The 8,881-nt window shown below is 40.8% G+C and overlaps 1 protein-coding gene across 1 annotated transcript in view; it reads left to right on the top strand.

Annotated features, from left to right (window-relative positions):
• Positions 1-1,999: 1,999 nt before the first annotated feature.
• The window catches only part of mgst1.1 (microsomal glutathione S-transferase 1.1), a 229,974-nt gene continuing 223,092 nt past the window's right edge, over positions 2,000-8,881 (top strand). The window contains exon 1 of the mRNA XM_053313898.1: positions 2,000-2,136. The gene's annotated coding sequence lies outside the window, so the exon portion shown is untranslated. The remainder of the gene's footprint in view (positions 2,137-8,881) is intronic.

Here is an 8,881-nt window from a genome sequence, read left to right as displayed (position 1 = left end):
GAGAAACTTTCTTGTTCACTTGACTTGAAAAATGTTAATAGGTATATGTGACAAAACAATCTCTCCTCAAAGTCCACTTTACAGTTTCCTTAGGGCTTTTAACTTCATCATTGAACTGGCTCAGGTGTCATCATATGACCTAAAAGTGAGGCTTAATAGTTTATAATATGCTGTTGTGGAAATCAGATATTAAATTAGTTGGTTTTGCATCATAACATCATCTGTGGTCAACGACTCATCCAAACTGAATATACACAACTGCTTCAGTCTAAAAAACTCCAATTGTTCTAGCACTACTCGGCTCAACTCGACTTGTTTTTTTTTTCTTTTCCATCATGGATAGTACCTGGTACCTGGTACTTTTGTAGTACCTGCTCCGGCGAGGTTCCAAGCGAGCCAAGCCGATATTAAATGTGACATCAACAGACTGCCGGCCTCTGATTGGTCAGAGAGTGTCGTCACTGGAAGAGTCATGAGTGCGACGTTTCACAAAGAATCAAAACCCAACATAGTAACAGCGAGTTTCACGTGAGATAACATGGCTCCTATGCTCAAAACTACACTGTGGTCCTTCAACGGGGTGCAGACGTTCCTGTGTCACAGCAGTTTCACGCAACCGTGCATATTTTGACCCCGCCCATGTTGAGGATGTACTATAGAAGTAATGGAAAAACAACATACCTGGTACCAAATCGAGTAGAGTTGAGTCGAGCTGAGTAGTGCTGGAACTGTATAATGGAAAAGCACCATAATAATCAGTAAAATTTCACCTGCTTATGTAGATGCTAACGATTCCAGTCCCTCTGCTGATACTGTGGAAGCACCAGTTCTGTTCCATTGGCTCTCGAACAATGTGATGAACAGCAGGGAGGTAACCCAATGAGTCCACCTGTGGGGCCCATCTCTGATCTGTACCAACTTAACCACTTAACACACGCCCCTGTTTTTTATGCTGTTAGCCTAAACGACATGCCCAAGTTGTGAGCAGCACAGATCCCACATAGTTTGAGACTCAGAGATGTGTCTGGTATCATTGGAAAGGAAACACTCTCAGGATTCTTGTAAAAGTGTCTGTGTAATTCTCTGACTTACTGACAAAGAGTGGCAGAGGTTACAATGATGGGGTTGTTTACTCGCCCATAGGTTTGCCTTTACAATGACATGTGTACAGACATTCAGGGACCTCTCAGCAGGATATAGACACAATGAGGCCACAGCCGCAGGTCTTGGCTTCATGCAGTCCAAATTTGGAGTCAAAAGACCAAAAGATGAATTTTTCAGAATTATTGTTCAACAGGTATGTCCATGCGTTTTCCTCAGGTCCTTTTTGGAGACTCCAAATGGACACTTGGTTACCAAAGCTGTATAACCACAATCAAACACCTATAACTTCACATCCCCTTTGCCTACAATCAAAATCTTGGTCTCTAATGAAAGCTGACGCCATATTATTATTATTAGTATTATTATTATTATTACATGTAACCATATTTTTTTGTTTGGCCATATCTATCTATCTATCTATCTATCTGTTTATTTTGCTATAAGTCATATGTCAAGTCGAAGAAGAACCAACCGTGTACCAAAATGCCGTGTGCGTAATGATATATGGTTCAACTCTTTTACGCACCGGGCGCACGCCGGTTACGCTTGGAGTTTGTTTATGGACAGCCAAACTAATAGCTTAGTGTCATACACCGTTGGAAACCTCTGACTATTGGCTAAAAGGTTATCAACTTCATTTCACCGAATATTTCCATAGGCTGGAACAGCAGTCAATCAAAGCCATGTTGTCGGTCACATGTCCTCATTGGCTTTGGAGACATGTACTGCCTAATCCAAAGCACCGATTGGCTTGTGTGTGGTGTCGTCAGAAGCAGGAGAGGCTCACGGTTGTAAACATCTAGTCACGTGTACTCTGAGATAGACGTGCAGGTCAGGAAATGACGTAAACGGACCGTATATGGTTTGTTATTGGTACGTTACGTGTTGGACTAAATACATGGACATATTGAGGAAAGTATTTCGGTTTTATGGAAACGGATTTCATATTTCACAAGAATGGATACTTGGCGAGCTGTACAGAAAGTCCTGTGTCATAAGATGATCGTTGTGGATAAAGGGAAGACTTTGAAGGTATGTAGGCATTATAGCTTTTCTTACTTAACTCAGGGGCTAGCCGAGCTAATCGCTAATACTATTACGGCTGTGAGCAACCATATAAGTCATGAGTGGTCTTGAATGAATCAGGACAATCTAAGCTTTCCAACGATGTACGGCATGAATATACATGTTTAAGGGTTGGTGTTTAAAACATTCAGAAGAACTTGTGGCTACCTCCTAACATCTGTCCCGTTCCGTAGACGGAACAGCGTGCGTTAAGTGGTTAACAAAGAACGTAACAAAGAATGCACTGATCTCAGCCTACCTTGCCTGAATATCTAAAGCCAGTTTTTGGTAAAGAGATAGTCGCTTTCATATTTCAAAATTTAAATCTGGAGGAAGCTTTATATTATGTTATGTAAGTTTATGAAAAGAGGATCCCTTCCCTCACAGACTGCCGTTATGCCTCTATTTCCTCCTGTTCTATCCTTCTGCTTTCCCAACTGTGAAAATTCTGACATCACCATACTGACCAATGATCTTCCTGCCCATTTCCCTCAAGCCAATCAGAACCCAGATGCCATTCTAGGGACTGACCGTTATTTCTTTCAGATCTACTGTTTTTTTTGGCCATTTAACCTTTATTGCCAGATAAAATCTATCCTGTGGCCTCCAAGCACCCTTTAGCCTTCATTGCAGGTTCAAATTCATGCCTCTATTCCCTTTTGCATCAGAAATCCCAAATTTCCACTGGGCATGTATGAGCTGTTTTACTCCACTGGGGATATTTCAGAAGAACAGTGTACCCTAGCTTGGGCAAGTAATCCACCTTTTGAATTAAGTTTTAGGGCCCTATTTTAACAATCTATAGCGTATGGTGTTAAACACATAGCCTTTGGGGCATGTCCTAATCCACTTTTGCTATTTTAACAGCAGAAAAATGGTCACATGGTCTAAAAGGGATGGACTTAAGTCTCCTTAATAATCATAGGCGTGTTTTGGGCGTAACACGCGGTAAACCAATCATCTCCCATTCCCTTTAATATGCTGGAGCGCTGTCACCTTGGCAGATTGTTATTATAACAGCGCATTTACCCAGCAATGCGTTTCAATAATATAACATGAGTTACTTTTGCTGAAAATAAAGTTGGCTGATGAACTGCTAACCTCATATTTAATTCATATAAAGGAAGAATATGGAGATACTGTATAACCAACCAGTCTGATGAGTGTAGATGTGTGTGTGGTTATACTGCAGCAGTCTGGTGTCATCAGCTGATTTAATAAACAGTGAGGAATGTGTGTAATGACACTGTGCTCTGTGCAACATCTCAGAGGCTGAAGACTTATAAACATATCAGTCCTACAGTATAAACAGCTGTGGATAACAGACACAGAAATCACACACATTCATTAACAGATTAATACAGATGTTTTAACCACATTTGTTCAGCCTGTCTTATTGATAAAATCACTAAGTGGCATTTTTTTCACGTCTCCTCCCATCAGGTCACTGTGCATGCAGCTGCACCACACAGACATTATGGTGCTTTGTTTTCGTTAGTTTATATATATATATATATATGTTGTATATGTAATTGCTTTTATAACATCTTTCCAATAAGATGAAATAATGGGACATTCCCAGAATATATGAAAATGGTCAGCTGACATATTACCACACTCTCTCCAACATCGTCCTTGATCAGGGTTATTGGTCTGTAGGCTTTTGATTCTAGGAGTTGTAAAAAATCTTACAATACTTTTCCAGGTGAATTCCCTCCATAAATCCGAGCTGGAGGTGGTGGACAGTGTCCTGCAGATCTTTAGCCAATCGTCTTCAGTCAACTGTATTTTAGTTTCTTTTTCCCATCTTGATTTAATATACATTGTGGAGAGGCCTCTGTCCTCCTGCAGAGCTGAATAAATCCTTGAGATCAGTTTTCTACTTGATTTTGCTTTATAGGCATCGACATCAGGTTCATTCCTTCCTCTCCAATAGTTTTGATATTTTTATTAAAATAATCTCTCAGTTGAAAATATCTGAAGAGATCCTGTTTCTCCAAACTGTGATTTTTCTTGAGATACTCAAAGGAAACCAGACCAGCACTAGTAGAAATTTTGCAAGATGAGGTGTTACCCAGGTTTGTCCAAAGTGTAAACCTGCTGTCCAGTTCGGCTGGTGTGAACTCTGTATCAACTGTTATCCAGCGTAACAGTTGTGCATTTCTTTCATACTTAGAGTCTTTGAGGATTTTGTACCATATGTTTAGGGGGGTTACGATCCAATTGCCTAATTTATCTACTGATAAGTATTTTTTCAAGAGGGATTTGTCTCCCAACACAGATGGGAGAGGTTCACATATAAAACTTCTAACTTCTTCCATTTTGCCTCACACTCCAGATTACACCAGCCAACCAGGAAGCGCAGCTGTGCCACTCTATATTAATCTTCCAGACAAAGTAGGGCTCTTCCACCTCTGTCTTTGTGCAACTGTAGTGTCTGGTACCTAATCCGTGGTCTTTGTTTTGCCCAGATAAAAGTGGATATCATCCTATTCCATTCATTAAATTGCTTTGGTGGTATCTCAATTGGTAACGACTGGAAAAGGTATAGGAGACGGGGCAGCACGTTCATCTTGATTATGTCTACCCGGTTGTACATATTTGTTGGTAATAAGGACCAGCGGTTTAAGTCTGCCTTAATGTCAGATGTTATAGAGGTATAGTTGCGGTCATAAATGGTAGTTTGGTATTTGTACTCAAGGTATTTAATTATACTACCTAACAGTTTAAATTTACATGTTCTATAAATGCTTTCATGTGGTTTCAGATTAAAGGTTAAGGTTTGGGTTTTATGTAGATTAAGTATGAGCCAAATTCTTCAAGTAAATGCAGTAGTTTAGGGAGACTTATTTTGGGGTTGCTAAGGGTCATAAGAATATCATCCGCGTGTTAACAAATTTTATACTGTGCATTTCCAATTGATACACCAGTTATGTCCTTATCCTCCCTTACCGCCTGAGCCAGTGGCTCAATAAAAAGAGCAAAAAGTGTGGGGCTAAGGGGGCACCAATGACGACACCCCCTCTCAAGGTATACTGTGTTAGACAGGGACCCATTAATTTTTATTCTGGCGGAGGGGGAACAATATAAAGGGTTCAGACATCTAATTACTTGGTCGTTGGAGCCAAAACGCTTGAGAACTAGATACAGATATTCCCATCGAACGGAATCAAAAGCTTTTTCCGCATCAAGACTAATGGCATTCCCTGTTGCTATTCCTCATCTGGTTAATGAGGTGAAGAGCTCTTCGCACATTATCCTGGGTTTGCCTGAGTTTCACAAAGTCCGTCTGATCTGGTTCTATCAAATCTGGGACAATATCCTCTATCCTTTTTGCTAGTATTGATGTATATAGTCTGTAATCCATATTTAACACTGATATGGGTCTACACGAGCCACACAGTCTTATCTTTACCTGGTTTGGGGGTTACTGAGATTATAGCTTGTCTCCAGGAAAGCGGTGTTTCCCCACCCTTAAGGACATCATTGAAGCATTCTCTATGAATCGGTACAAGGATTTTTCGAAAGGTTTTATACCATGCCGCTAGATAGCCATCAGCTCCTGGCATTTTACTTGTTTTCAATCTCGATATGGCTTTATTTATTTCTTCGTCCGTTATGTCTTGGGTCATTATCTCATTCTGTACTGTTCCTACCGATGGTAAATCTAGAGATGATAAAAAATCTGATACAGCTACTAATTCAGCTGCCTGGGGTTGTGCGTATAGGTTCTTATAATAAGTTTCAAATGAGCATTGAATATCTTCCAGTTTGTGATGCATCTTGTCAGTATGTGGGTCTTTAATTTTGTGGATAAGCCTCTCTGCTAATTGTTTACGTATTCTCCACGCAAGCAGTTTTTTTGATTTAGGGCCGTTTTCATAAAAGGTTTGCTTGACATATTTAATTTTTTTCTCCATTTCACCTTCATATATGTTATTCAGAGTTTGCTTCGCATCTCTGATTTGGCTTAGGACTTTAATATCATTATACTTAATATGTCTAGTTTCCAGGGATTTTAGTTTTGCAGTCGAATCATTTATTTGCTTCTCTTTTTCTTTCTTCTTACGAGCTGACCACATTATAAGTTTGCCCCTAATAACAGCCTTGGCCGCATCCCATAATGTACTGGGAGACACTGTCTCATTATCATTTAACAACATATACTCTTCAAATTCTTCCTCTATATATTTTCTGCATTGAGAGTCATGTAAGAGGCTGGTGTTTAGTCTCCACAGTGTTTCTTTAGGTCTGTTATCTAAGTGCATTGTCAAATAAACCCCTGCATGGTCGGAGATGTCTCTTACCCCTATGTCACATTTAGTAATCCTGTGTCTGTCAGTTTTAAACATAAAAAAATAATCAATTCTTGAATAGATACTGTGCGAGTGCGAAAAAAAGGTATAACCCCTATCAGTTGGGTGTAAGTCTCTCCATACATCCAACATACTTATTTCTTTAAGCAATTTGTTGTTTGTAGTGTCCAAAGCGGGATGTAAATTAATATTCCAGTCCCCAGCACATGTCAAGACACCTGATGTTTCGGTAGCTATCATGTTGAACACCTTTTTAATTAGTCCCTTATGGTCTATAAAAATTCAATAATGTTACTTCCTTATTGTCAATAAAGCCTTTAACCAACAAGTAACGCCCTTCTTTATCTGTAATCTGTGAAGAGAACTTGAAATTTACTCTATTCGAAATTAATACAGCTACACCCCTTGCTTTTCCCTTCTCAAATGAAGAGTAGTATGAGTTCCTAAACCCCATTTTACATAGCTTTTCATGTTCAGTATTTGTAAGGTGAGTTTCTTGCCAGAAGATGATATCTTGCTTCTCCCTTTTCATTTTAGCGATGGCCTTACGCCTCTTTATGGGGTTGTTTAGCCCATTAACATTAAGGGTAATCACTCTATATTCATGATAATGCATTTCAGTTGTTGACGAGAGAACAAGTTTACTTTAACAGTAAAGTATCCATAGATGACCAGAACAACAAAACAACAAAATGAAACATAACAAATGAGCTTAACACACACAGTGAACATACGTGACTTCCATCCTCGAAGTGTAAATGCAACTTCTAAATCTGGAGGGGGATCCCTTGAAGGTGCCCCTCCTCGTGCCCCACATTCTTTCTGACGGGTTGACATCAGTGTAGTGCACATAGAAAAGTAAACGGAATAAACATCGGCTCCCAGACGTATGATAAATAAATTTGAAAATGTTCATTAAGAAAACAAACCTGAGTCTGCTCTTCAGTCTGGTGTGGCATTGGATGTGATAATCTTACCGATCCCTGTAGGTTACTCAATCATTCACTATACCAAAAAACTCTCATGAAGCGTCCTTATTGCGTCGGAACCCCTTCAGCTTGTCCTGAATATGTTTGAGGCGTGTCTCTTTCTGTCGGAGTGATTTAGGGCCAGCTGTTTCCCAGGGGGCTTGTCTTGATCTTGCCGAAGGTGCGCCCTGCGTGGGGGGGGGGGGGGTCTGCTCCATGTCCGTCCGGGATAAGTCTCCTCTTCGTCAAATTATCGGTCGCCTCCTCCACGCTGCTGTAGACTACTGGCCCCGTGTCAAGAAACACCCTGAATTTCGCTGGGTAAAGCATCTGAAAACGGATGTCCTGCTCCTTAAGAGCTTTTCTAATAAAGGAATACGCCTCTCTTTTCATGTGTATTTCTGTCGGGTAGTCCTGTGCGAAAAACACTCTCCTTCCATCGTAGTAAACCTGCTTCTTTCTCCAAGCAGAGCGTAGCACCAGTTCTTTAGTTGTGTATTCTAGGAAATAGACAAGCACGGACCTGGGGTTGGCACTTTGCGGCGGTCTGGGTCCCAGTGAGCGGTGGCAGCGCTGGATACCGAGGGGGGCCTCAGTGAGAGACAGTTCACTTTTGAAAAACTCCTCCAAAAAAGCTTTCATGTTGTCCCCCTCGGCCTGTTCTTGGATGCTGTGGATAGGGATGTTGTTCCTACGGGAGCACGCCTCTAGGTCCGTTAACTGAGCTTGAATGGATTTTTGGAGTTCAAGTGTGTAGGATAGCATCTCCGCGGTTTCGGCGTGACTCTCCTCCACGTCGGCCACTCTCTTCTCCATAGCCTCAACCCTGTCCCTTATTTCCCTTAACTCAGATGAAATGTTGTTTAGTTTCAAATTAATTTCACCTCGGAAATCCACCAGCTTGCTCTTGAGTGTTCCTATAGCTTCGTTGAGTTCTTTTTTCACATCCACACGGACCGCCTGTATCTCAGCGATTATCTTAGTTTGAATAGTCTCCATAGCCTCTTGCTCGGCTAGCATGCTAACATTAGCTGTATCCTCGCTGTCCGTCGGCGGACTCGGCGCTTCCACGTCTTTTCTCAGGTTTCGTCTTGCATTATTTCTGGTCTGTCTTTTGCTCCCCCCTTTCATGCTACAGTAAAACTTTTACTGCGTAATTATCCTCTATTTTTCTGGGGAAAGTGAAACTGTCTGGGAGCCTCCGTTCTCTGCTTCTGTTCGCTCCTACTCCATACCGGAAGCTGTTCATAAACTGTTTTAATCATGTTAACTTTTCATACAGTTGTTAGGACTGTCTGCAGCGGCACTCTCCAAGGTGCTGATTTTTTACAATTTATTAAATCTGATAAATATTATGACTAACTAATATGACATGTATTTTAATATGTTGATGTACATCATAATACAAATTCACATTGTGGTCCTTTT

This window comes from Scomber japonicus, chromosome 23, assembly GCF_027409825.1.
Source record: "Scomber japonicus isolate fScoJap1 chromosome 23, fScoJap1.pri, whole genome shotgun sequence".
Classification (NCBI taxonomy): domain Eukaryota; kingdom Metazoa; phylum Chordata; class Actinopteri; order Scombriformes; family Scombridae; genus Scomber; species Scomber japonicus.
Note: the sequence above shows the minus strand (reverse complement) of the source record. Positions and strands in the feature narration are given on the sequence as shown.